General features: G+C 43.7%; 1 protein-coding gene across 1 annotated transcript in view; it reads right to left on the bottom strand.

Annotated features, from left to right (window-relative positions):
- The window catches only part of CAB39 (calcium binding protein 39), a 107360-nt gene extending 96022 nt beyond the window's left edge, over positions 1-11338 (bottom strand). The window contains exon 1 of the mRNA XM_002812968.5: positions 10947-11338. The gene's annotated coding sequence lies outside the window, so the exon portion shown is untranslated. The remainder of the gene's footprint in view (positions 1-10946) is intronic.
- Between the last annotated feature and the right edge of the window lie 1232 nt (positions 11339-12570).

Below are 12570 nucleotides of genomic sequence, written 5' to 3'. Positions count from 1 at the left end.
GATTACAGGTGTGTGTCACCACACTCAGCTAATTTTTGTATTTTTAGTAGAGACAGGGTTTCACCATGTTGCCCAGGCTGGTCTCAAACTCCTAAAGGCCTCAAGGGATCCACCAACCTCAGCCTCCCAAAATGCTGGAATTACAGGTGTGAGCCACCACACCAGGCCCTCTTTATGCTATTTGCATACTGAATTGGTATGTGGCAGTGATGCTGATTGGAACCTTTTATTTCAGCAACTTCAGGTCACACTGAAGACAAACTGGTGAATAAAAGAAACAAACTGAGAAACACCTCGAATTGCCTCAGTAGTGACATTAATATATGAAGTAGCCAGCTATGTTTGAGATAATGGGAACCCTTGGCCAAACAATGCCACCAGGGCATGGAGAGGGCAGGGCAAGACATACGCTGAGTTCTTTCTCCTCCTACCCTCTAATCTTCTGCCCAGGGCTTCCATTGGCTAAACCCAACCAAAGCCCAACCAGCAGGCAGGGGTTTCTGGGTGCCATGGTGATAGTGTGGTCCTTCAAGGACAGTGTGGGGCACTAAAAGGAGCAAAAGGGTCTGGGAGGTGAGACAACTGGAGGATCAGCTCAAAGGCAACACATTGCAGGAACGTAGAGATGAAGACACACCTACTGCAGAAGGGGCAGCAAGATTTCTCTGATGTGGCTTTGGAGAGTAAAACTTACTCCCTCAAGAATGTTGACTCAGAGACTTGCTTGTCTTCCTGTGTTTGGGGGAGGTTCAACCTTAAAATTTAAGTGGGGTGGGTTCAGGAAGCCCACAGCAGAGAAATTAAAACGAAGTGTTTAAACCAGAAAGAAAAAAAGAAGATAATGGGAAATCAGGCTCCCACTATTGTAAATCCCCTGTAAATGTCCCTTTTCTTAGGTCAGGACACAAAATTAAATCCCCAATGGCAATATAAAATATTGAGGATGGGCAAACTCACCAAACCTGCAGAAACGTGGATAAAACAGGAAACAGTAACTTTTTTTTATTTTAATGAATTAAAACTACAAGAAAGCTAAATTAATAGGTTACAGGTATCAACATATTTTTATTTAATTACATGCTTATAAAGATTTTTTAAAAAGGCTTGAAAAGCTGCTAAAGTATTCATTCTTTTAACAAAATTGAAAATTAAGAAAGTTAAAAAAGAATAGTTTTAAAACTATATAATAATATGGCATAAAGCTCGGCAACTGAGAGTCAATTTGCAACTGAGACAAAACAACTTTAAGTGGCTCCTTTTCGCTATTTTTAAAACTTACTATTTCAGAGGGCTGAGATCACAACAAATGATACATCCAACTAGAGATCAAGAGTTTAGCTTTACTTGGAGGTTGCTTAAACACTTCTAAAGTCTTAAAATATTTTTCAAAGTACGTATAGTACAGCAGAAAGAATTTGAGACTCCAGCCATCATAAAAGCTAAAATGTATTGGACACTTACAGCACACTATCAGACAGGCTATGCATGGCATTCTTACTGAACCCTCACAACTACCTTACGTATAGGTTCTATTATTGCTATGTTACAAATGAGAAAGCTGACGAAAAACAGGCATTAAACACCCTGCCCAACAACACACAACCAAGATTTAAATACAGAATTTATGGTCAGAGTCCCTCCCATCTCATCTCTACACTGAGCTTTAGTTTTCTCACTTATAAAACAGTTTGGGGCTGGGCAAGGTGGCTCACGCCTGTAATTCCAGCATTCTGGGATGCTGAGGCAGGAGGATCGCTTGAGCCCAGGACTTTGAGGCCAGCCTGGGCAATATAGTGAGACCCCGTCTCTACAAAAAATATTTTTTAAATAGAAAAATGAAAGTTTGTATGGTATATTCTCACTCTAACGTAAGTTTATAAATTCATGTAACCATGTAGTGTCTCTCAAATTGCATGCTGATTTTAGTTCATAAAAAGCATTAAGAAATAAAATAGGAAGTATTAGAATGCATTCTATGTAGTAAGACCTAAGTACTGTTTCATGAAATTTCTTTTTCAGTTTTGAGAGTGTGTGTATGTGTTGGGTCACTGATCAAAAATATAATTTCTCACTGCAGGCTGAAATTAAAAAAAAAAAAAAAGGCTTGGTGAAAGCCACTACAATCTTAGTTGAATTCCAACTGATAAAAAATTATCATCCCAATTAGCAAGTAAATGCTTTGAATGCCATACTAGTAAGTATGCAAGTAAGAGCGTTTCCTAAACTGTGTTCCAGTAGAACCTTTCTTCAAGATGTTTGTGGGTATTTCCTGGGGGGGAGGGTGTGTTCTTTTGACCAAATAAACTTGAAGGAAGGAAATATAATGTGCAGTATTTCTCAATTTGCCAATACACACTACTAAAAACTCTGACAAGCTCTGCAGAAAAACAGTAACACAATCACCATCAAAAATAAAACTCTGTTTAACTATGTTTAACCCAGTGTTTTCCCAAGCTGAAATCTCACCCTGGAACCTCTCCTACAAACAACTAATCTCTCATAAGACTGGCAGCCTACAAAACACAATTTGGGAAACACGGCTTTACGTGGAACTTATCTGCGAAAAGGGGATCCTCATAACCTTCAATTATCACAGTATGTAAATCACTTTCAAATAAGCACAAATATAGCTGAGATAAAAAGATAAACAGAAAAAATTGTATTTTGGTTAAGTATTTCATCTCTGCTAAGCAAGTTTGCTTTTTCTTTTTTCTTTTTTTTTTTTTTGAGATGGAGTTTCCCTCTGTTGCCCAGGCTGGAGTGCAGTGGCACGATCTTGGCTTACTGCAACCTCTACGCCCAGGGCTCAAGCGATTCTCCTGCCTCAGCCTTCTAAGTAGCTGGGATTACAGGCACCTGACACCATGCCCAGCTAATTTTTGTATTTTTAGTAGAGACATGGTTTCGCCATGTTGGCCAGGCAGGTCTTGAACTCGTGACCTTAAGTGATCTGCCCACCTTGGTCTCCCAAAGTGCTGGGATTACAGGCATGAGCCACCACGCTGGCTGCAAAAGTTTTCTTATACTACCACACAGCTGTATCATTTAATATTTATAGAAAGAACATATTATTATACTCTGAAAACATGAGGTAGGGAAGAGGGGAGAGAAGATAAATTTTAAAAGGTAAAAAAACAAAAATCCTCTATCCAAATAAATTACAATCTAGAGACACGAAACTTACATACATAGGAAAAACTTATAACTCACCAATGCTGAACAGTGATGAAACCATACTGTAACTAGAGAGATGGGGGCCAAAACAGTATCTACATGGGTCATGTTAACGGCCTGAGTTTCTGTCTCCCTGCTATAGAATCTAAAAGTAAATGAACTGGCTGGCTGATGATATGCCATCAAAGCAGGAAAAAACTTGTTTACCGAGCTCCTTGAGGCCCAGCCTTTAGAACAGTACCTAGCATAAGAGGCATTAAAAACTGCTTAAGCCTGGCGCGGTGGCTCACGCCTGAAATCCCAGCACTTTGGGAGGCCGAGGTGGGCGGATCACAAGGTCAAGAGTTCAAGACCAGCCCGGCCAACATGGTGAAACCCTGTCTAAAATTAGCCACGCATGGTGGCGCGCACCTGTAATCCCAGCAACTCGGGAAGCTGAGGTGGGAGAATCGCTTGAACCCGGGAGGCGGAGGTTGCAGTGAGCAGAGATCGCGCCATTGCACTCCAGCCTGGGCGACAGAGCGAGACTACGTCCTGAGAAACAAACAAACAAACAAACAACTTGTGGACCAAATTAATAATAGACATTTGAGGAGGTATGAATGCTAATGGGTGGTGAATATCACCCTTATCTCTTACCAGTGATAGAATTCCGAGCTGCAAAGAACCCTGTGATCTAAGCCAGGATTCCACCTTTACATAGGTAGGGGATTAATACCAACCACAGCCAAAGCATGTTCTTTACATCCCCAAATTTAATTCTACATTTTTGGTTCTTTCTTTCCCACTCTCATTGCCTTTGGTTAATGTTTTCCTTCCCCTAAAACACACAACTCGCCCAACTTTACAACACAATTGTGACAACGAAACTGATGTGAGGCTTGAGGACTTGTTAATAAATTGACTTACTAAGCTTGTACTTTACAACCATAAAACATTTAGTTCTTAACTATTTATTCATAAGCACAAAGGTAGAAAATTTGAAAATACACATTTTGATGTTATTCTCATTACCCTAAGCAAAGAACTTCAGTACTGTGAAATAACACTACCATCTGACCAACTGGGAGAAAAAAGGTTAAAGCACAGTCACATGCCATAAAGTACTCAGACAGACTGCAAGACCACCAGCAAAAGGGGAGGGAACCAGTGCAGGAGAAAAAGGCAAGTCAGAAGCCTACATACAAATCACTGAAAATAAGGGCAAGAGAACTTGAGGGGTTTACAATCTGGGGCCATTGGTACAATAATGGGATGACTGAAGCCCAGAGAGATGGAGTTACTTGTACAGAGTAACAACATAATTAGTCATGGAGTCAGGACCCAGCCCAGATCTTTCAATTCCCAGGCTTCTGTGTTTCCCACTGTAACACAAGCCTCCCATCTTCTCTACAAGAATAATGTGGAAATTAAATACTATCTACTGGCGTAACTAAACTATAAGCCACTAATCAAATTATGACTATACAACTAAAGCATTTATAATAAACCATCTCTTTTAGATTGTAATGTGGTTACTGCTTGGAAACCTATTAAAATCCAAATTAGGATCTATTTATAAACCTTCATTCTAAAATACTAATTCAAAACTGCTCAGCAAGGAAAATAAAATTATTTCATGAAGGAGTCATACCCTATTTCAGGAAGCACATATTTTGAAGTGAGGCAGACCTGAGTTCAAATTCTGGCTCAACTGTGCAATGTTTGTGTTATTCTGGACAAACCCTCCACTTTGGTTTCCCATCAATAACGATGTTGGGGACAATACTACCTAAGAGGTTTGCCCAACATTTAGTGGACCTAAATGGTAATTTGTTCCCCCAAGCTAACTAATTTTTGTTAATTTTCCTTGATTCTTTGTCTATTTCAACTTTTAACTTCATACACCCCTCCCAAATAACTTGCCAGCTACATCACAAATATTATGAATATTAGTATATTAAACCTTAAAAAAGAATTATATGACAAAAAACATTTGATATATTTTGAATACAACCTTTGTAAATGTTAGTGAAAAGGTCCAAAAGAAGACATTACTGCATAAAGTATTATACTTAATTCAAGTAAACTGGACAAATAATGAAGAAAACCAGGCTCCAGATTCAGTCCTGTGGCTAATAAGCCATAAAACCCTAGGAAAGAGACTTCACTTTGCAGAAAGCTATACCTGTTACCCCTCAAAGTGAACCAAACTCTGCTCTAGTTACGGTGGGCCTCAGTGTTCCCACCTGCAGAAAGAACCATTCTGCCTAGGTTGTTTCTGAAGTTCTAAAGTTTCTCCCACCTGGAAAAGCCTATCATCAGCATCACAAAACTTATGTCTAGGCATCTGATACATGGCAGCACATCAGATGTAGCAACTCATTTAATCGTCCTACAACCCTCTCAGATATGATCTATTATTACCATCCAAGGAATTCAAGCTAGACAGAAGGAACTTAAGGTTATAGAGCCCACAGCAGAGGAATGAGGGTTCAAAATCTAGGCAGTCTGGCTGCACCTGCGCTTTTAACCACTAGCTAACACTGCCTCTCCAAATTCTATAAATCTAAGAGTGGGCCTTAACTACAGACATGTAAACAGAAACCTGTCCAAGTATTTCTTCCTAGTGCCTCAATACAGCTGACATATAATCTACTGTGGAGGGAGACAACAGTGACTAGCATGTTAATAGTACGCTGTAAAGAGCAAGTTACAGTTCATGAGACAAGATCACAAAGTAGGAGCTTAATTAAGATCAAGATACACAAGGTATGTTTTGTTTCTCAAATATATTACCAAAATAAAGTGTGTGATCTTTTCACAGTATCATACTTCCCTGGTCCTCAATGTTTGGTGGATAATGCTCCCAAAGAATAACTGCCATATAAAACCAAACCGCCACTAAATAATGGCTAGATTTTCCCCGTCCTTGAAACATGCACATGAATGCACACATAAACAAGCAAACACAATCTATAACTTCAACACTATGTTTTGAGTACCAAGACAAAAGCTATTAAAGATCATACAAATAGGTATGCACTGGATATGGTCAACATAAATGACCAAGGCAGGATTTACCTTCCTCCTTTGGAGCCACTTCACACCCGAATGACCTCTTGCAATTCTCTGCATGCCATTCTCCCTTCCTCTGCAGGCTTAACTTCACAGTTGCTATAAACCACAATTCTGCTGTCCCCTCACCCCTCCTGTTTTAAAAATTAAAAGCACAGTGGGACTGGGAAGCTCAGTGAGACAGAAATGGCACAACATCCCCCAAAAATGCAGATGGCAACAAGCTGTTAACCTGATTTCATCACCACCAGTCTATGATCTGCCACCTAGGCCTGCAGTAACTCTTCTCATAATCCTCGGAGGGCCTGAGAAACAGAGGCAGAACACTGATCATTTTATTCACAGACTGGTCTGCTCTACAAATGGTGACGGCAGAAATATTTGCTTCACTTTGCTCTGCCCCCATATTCCGGACTGTAGAGATGAGGGGAGTTGAGTCCAGTCTCTCTTTCTCACTGCAAGACACCCTTGCAGGAGAATTTTTTAAAAAGTAGTGGTTGGGATCCAGTCGGAAAGTCACTAAGGGCACATAACGTACGAACTCTCACACAGCTCAATTCCTTCTGTAATTAAAGAAGGCTCTAATACAAGTCTTCTCACAATGGCCAAAAGATACTGATGACTAAATTGCTATGCAAATTTAGATTACTTGACTTCATAATAATGCCAGATCTTTACACCTCAGTAATAACAAGTCACAAGTAATTTAACCCAGAGATTCAGATTTGATATTTTTTCCCCACAATTTTATCAAAGTGTGTAAAAAAAAATGTTTACCAAAGTTTTTCTGTTATCCAAATTAATCCACCTTCCACAGTCCCATTTCTGTAACATGTAAAGACATTCATAAAATCAAATGCCCAATTAAAAGGAGCAATGAAAAAGAGGAAAATGAATTTTTATTTTTATTATTTTTATTTTATATATACATTTTTTGAGATGGGGTATCACTCTGTCACCTCAGGCTGCAATGCAGTGATCAAAACTCACTGGGGCTGCAAATTCTTGGGCTCAGGCAATCCCTCCTGCCTCAGCCTCTTGAGTAGCTAGGACAACAGGCACACACACCACCATGCTCAGCTAATTTTTTATTTTTGTGGATATAGGGTCTTGCTATGTTGCTCAGGTTGGCCTCCAACTCTTGGGCTCAAGCAATCCTCCCACCTTGGCCTCCCAAAGCACTGGGATTATAGGAGTGAGCTACCCCGCTCGGCCTGACCTTTTAAAATAGGGCTGGAGGCCAGTGTGGTCACGCCTATAATCCCAGTGCTTTGGGAGGCTGGGGCAGGAGGATGGCATAAGCCCAGGAGTTCAAGACCAGCCTGGGCAACAGAATGAGACCCCATCTCTTTTAATTAAAACATTTTTTAAATTAAAAAATAAAATAGAGCTGGAATAGAAACAATGCCAGAAAGGTAAACAAAAGACAATACCTGAAACAAAATTCGTCCTACTACTGAATTTTATTTTTGGGGGTTGGGGAGGTTGGATTTGTGTATTTTCATGGCAGATGGCTAAACTGTGAGTGATTAGTCATCAATCTGGAAAAAAGGCTCTTGGGAAAGTATGGCAGTAACTAAAGAAATCTGTAATCCCACAAAAGTTGATCAAAACAGAAAACTTTAGTGAATATTCCAAGGTAATAAAGACACTGTGTGGCATACATATTTGCAATATAAAAATATTCAAATAAAATCAAGTTACCAAACCCCATACTTATACTGGACTTTCTTAGCAGTTCTTCTATATTAACTTTAGGAAACGTACACAGCCTTACTCAGCATCTTACTTCATACGTGATGAAACAGAAACAGAGATCTTATTAATACACCTTAGAATGTAAAATACATGGGAAAAAACTGACTTAGTACAAGAACCTGAAGTAGCAAATGCTAATGAAGGGAAGTAAGCTGCCTTGAAATTAAAAAACAAATATCCAGGCAGGCGTGGTGGCTCATGCCCGTAATCCCTGCACTTTGGGAGGACAAGGCAAGATTAGATTACTTGAGCCCAGCAGTTCAAGACCAGCCTGGGAAACATGGCAAGACCCTGTCTCTATAAAAATACAAACATTAGCCGGATGTGATGGTACGAGCCTGTGGTCCCATCTACGGGAGGCTGAGGTGGGAGGATGGCTTGAGCCCAGGAGGCTGAGGTTGCAGTGAGCCATGTTCGCACCACTGCACTCCAGCCTGAGCAACCGAGTGAGAACCTGTCTCAAAACACAAAACAAAACCAAAAAAGCAAATACCACCCATTTGTTATAGTAGCAAACCATTTCATGAAATATTCTATATTTATATCCAGCCTGAATCTTCGTGATGTCATGTTCAAAAAATAGTTAACCTATATGGATGGCCCTAGTGTAGAGACTATTTTTCAGGAGCGAAGTGGGGAGTGGGAAGGGACACTGCATCGCCGTCTGTGGGGGATGGTATACCAGCCATGACAGTAATCTTTTGACAACATCCCTTTAAAAGTCCATTCACTCCTATAGCAGAGATCTGTGTACTTTCTTCCTCTTCCATACCTCATGACAACACACATCCTGCCAAGAAAAACTTTATTCAACAAGCAAGAGGATCCAAGTCTTACAGAGAAAGAAATATACTTCAAACAAGAAACTTTTAGAAAAAGTTCTGTCCACACTAGTAGTTATTAAGCTTAACTACTGCATTTCATCTGAGGTAAATAATACAACCTTGTCAGGAAAACAAAACACGCTTAGAAGACTTCCATTGTTGAGTAAAAATTTTTTATATGAAGATATTTAATGACAAGAAAAGCTTAATAAGAGATATGTGTGTGTATACATATGCATACAATATATTTCAATATGCAGAGAAAAAATACACAGAAAAAGACTGGAAAGAAAATATGCAAAAATGTTAACAGTAACCAAATCTAAGTGGTAAGATTATAGAAAATGTTTTAAAGATTTTCTAGCACTCCCTGAATTTTGCAAGCTTTGACAAAGATCATGTATTATTTTGAAAAGCAGAAAATTTTTAAACTGCAAAAACGTGGCATTCACTTGTCATACACGCAAACAAGTGCATGCTTACAAAACTTAGGCCCTAAGCTGCTTTCACAGATCGTATATTCTAGATTTCAAATACAGCTGCTAATTACTTCCTAACAATCTGAACAAACTACAAAATAAAGCTAAACACTTTCACTTCCGGCTCTACTATAAAGATTTCATAATAAAATAAAATATAAAAACAAAGTTTTACCTTTCTGTAAAAGGTCTACGTCTGGCTTTCTACAGCAGAATATTACTAACCATTTTTTAAAAATCATCAATTTATGTTATTTTACACAAATGCCACCTCAAAGAATGTAGGTTTAGCTTAGTAATTCCAAAGTACAGACGCCTAATACAAAGTGCAAGAAGTTTTTATGCATTGTAGCGAACGCACAAATAGAAACACCTTCTGTGTGCAGATGAGCTTATTTTATAGACACCATTCCATTACCTCTTAAGAGCCTGACATCTAATGAAGCTTTCTGCAAAGGTACTTTGCTTAGCCTGGGCATGGATTTACTTGATTATCTGGGAAGCTGTCAAAATCGATCTGAAACTGCATTATATTCAAGGCACAGAATGTCAACTCCTGACTGGGCCTCCTTCTCTCTTCTTTCACAAGAGCGCCTTTAATATCCCCTAGCCTACATTTCCGGGCTCATGAGTCACTGAGAAATGAGCTCTAAGTTTCTCTTAGAATGCTGCTCAAATAGCTCCTCTACAGCATTCAAGGATCTGGCCCCGAAATACCTCTTTAGCCCAATACCCCCCGCCCCCTGCACCATGCCAACACACAGAATTACCCATGATTTCTAGGCTTTGTCTTCTCGCTTTTGCTACCCCTTCCACAAACCTCTTCTGCAATCCTCCTTTCCTAAATCCCATCAGGCCTTCAAGACTCTGCTCAGCACCCCCCGCCCAGGAAGCCTTCCAGGTTTCTGCTAGGCAGAAGTGATCGGTTCGGTTTTTCCGGGTGCCCTTCTAGCACTCCGTCGTTCTTTCACAGGACTTATCACCTGCTTCCCGGTATCGCAGTTATTTGTGTTCTCGTCTTATCTCCCACACCAGAGCCTAAGCTCCTCGGGGGAGGGGACCGGGGCCCGCTTCACCTCTGAATCCCTCCGGTGCAGGCCGACTACGGCGCCTGCACGCAGTCTGCGCTTGGGGTGGTTCCATTGAACTCCAGAACGCTCCGACCGCACAATTCCTAACCAGAAATCAGTTAGGCATTTTCCTGAGTTGATCACAAAGCTGGTATCTGCCTCCCGACAACAGGAAGTTTACCAGGGGCGGGAGCGAGGCGCCGGAGCCCGGGTGCAGCCGGTGACAGTTGACCCGGCCCGCACTTCCCCGCTCTCCCGACTCCGGCCCGGACCACCACGCGCCGCCAGCCCCGCCTGAGAACCACGGAGGAGGCGGCAGGAGCGCCTGGACTGGAGGCCCCCGGGCGCCCCACGCCGGCGAAGGCAAAGGGAGCGTCTCAGCGAGGGGCCGGAGCCGAGCCGGGCGGAGAGAGCAGGCCGGGCCCGGCTGCTCCTGGGGGCTCCGGGGCCAAGCTGGGCCGGGGCGACCGCCACCCAGGAAAATGGAGGCAGCCCCAGGGCCGGTGAGGGCCCAGCGGGGCAGGCGGAAGCCGGGCAGGCGTCCGCACCATGAGCACGGCCGGGCCGGGCCGGGGGTCACTCACGGGGCTGGGCCGGGCGTTCCTTTCTCTGCCTCCGCGTCGTCGCTGTCCCCGTCCTCGGCCGCCGCCGCTTCGGGCTGCTCGTTCGGTCCCCGCGGCGTGGCTCGGACGCTCCGTCCCTCCGTTGTCTTCCGCCCGCTCCTGCTCCCGGCGACGGGCTCCCGCGGCGGCGGCGGCGGCTGCGCGGGCGGACGGCTGCCCAGGGGCTCCCGCGGCTACCGCCGCGCTGCTGCGCTCGCTCTGGCTGCGGCTGCTGCTGTGGGGCCCGGCGCCGCCTTAGTCTTCGCCTATGCCCCCGCCCCGGCGCCTGAAGGCTCTGTGTCTTCCAGGCCGCGCCGCTCCCCGATCCCCGCGCCCCGCTCGCGGCCCGAGCCCGGCTTTGACGTGCGCACTGCGCAGCCGCCGAGGACGCGACGTCGGGCGGCGCCGCAACGCCCCCTTCCGCCTCGGGCGCCCCCGAGCGGCCGGCGGACTCAGGGCGCCGCGAGTCGGCGCGAGGCCCGAGCGGGAGGGGCCGCAGAGAAAAGCAGAAGCCAAGCCCCGCAATTCCTCTTCCTCCGCCGCAGCTTCCAAGGCGGGGCTCAGCCCCTTCTCCTCCGCCTGAGCGCTTTTCCTGCGGGAATCGCACGCCCACTTTCAACGACCACTTCCTCAACTCTTCAAGCTTAATTCTGCAAGAGGCCGGGATCCCACTTTGTGCAGACCGATTCTTACTTTCTTGGAGCAGATCACTTCATTTTAGCATCCGGGGGACACAGCATCTAGGGGGACAAGTGCCCGAACGTTCCAGATTAATGGGAATATTCCTATTTAAATCAGCAACCTGAATTTAAATCCTGCTCCACCATTTGCTATCTATGGGCTGTTTCACATCCCTGTGCCTGGATTTCCTCACACATTAAAAAAAAAAAAAAAGTGTGTAATAATATAGTGGTACCAGCCACGGGCTTCTGAGGATGAACGGGACAGTGCATTGCAAAGCTCTGACAACGGAGCCTGGCACATACAAATGCCATATGTGTGTATTTTTGTTTCTTTGTTTTTAATGTGTAACTGAACTATTTTTTTAAGCGCCTCCTGTACGCCAGGGGTGGCGCAGTGAGCGAAACAGTCCCTGCTCCTAGCACAAACAGTTGACAAATAATTGACTAATAAACCTACAGGTATGTATAATACTGGACAATTAGGCCAGGCGGGGTGGCTCACGCCTATAATCCCGGCACTTTGGGAGGCCAAGGTGGTCGGATCATGAGGTCAGGAGTTCAAGACCAGCCTGGCCAACACCGTGAAACCCCATCTCTACTAAAAATACAAAAAACAATTAGCCGGGCGTGGTGGCGGGCGTCTGTATTCCCAGGTACTTGGGAGGCTGAGGCAGGAGAATCGCTTGAATCCGGGAGGCGGAGGTTACAGTGAGCCGAGATCGCGCCACTGCACTCCAGCCTGGGCGACGCAGCGAGACTATCTCAAAAAAAACAAAAACAAAACAAACAAACAAAAAACAACAACAAAAATACTGGAAAGTTAAAAACACCACTGGGTGAGAAGGGGAGAGAAAGCAGGGTGTTGTTATTTACAGTGTTCCTTCAGGGAGCGGCTTCCTGGAGAGAGAGAGCCTGGGAGCTTT

Source organism: Pongo abelii, chromosome 11 (assembly GCF_028885655.2).
Source record: "Pongo abelii isolate AG06213 chromosome 11, NHGRI_mPonAbe1-v2.0_pri, whole genome shotgun sequence".
Classification (NCBI taxonomy): Eukaryota; Metazoa; Chordata; class Mammalia; order Primates; family Hominidae; genus Pongo; species Pongo abelii.
The sequence above is the reverse complement of the archived record's forward strand: the minus strand, read 5'-3'. Positions and strand labels throughout refer to the sequence as shown.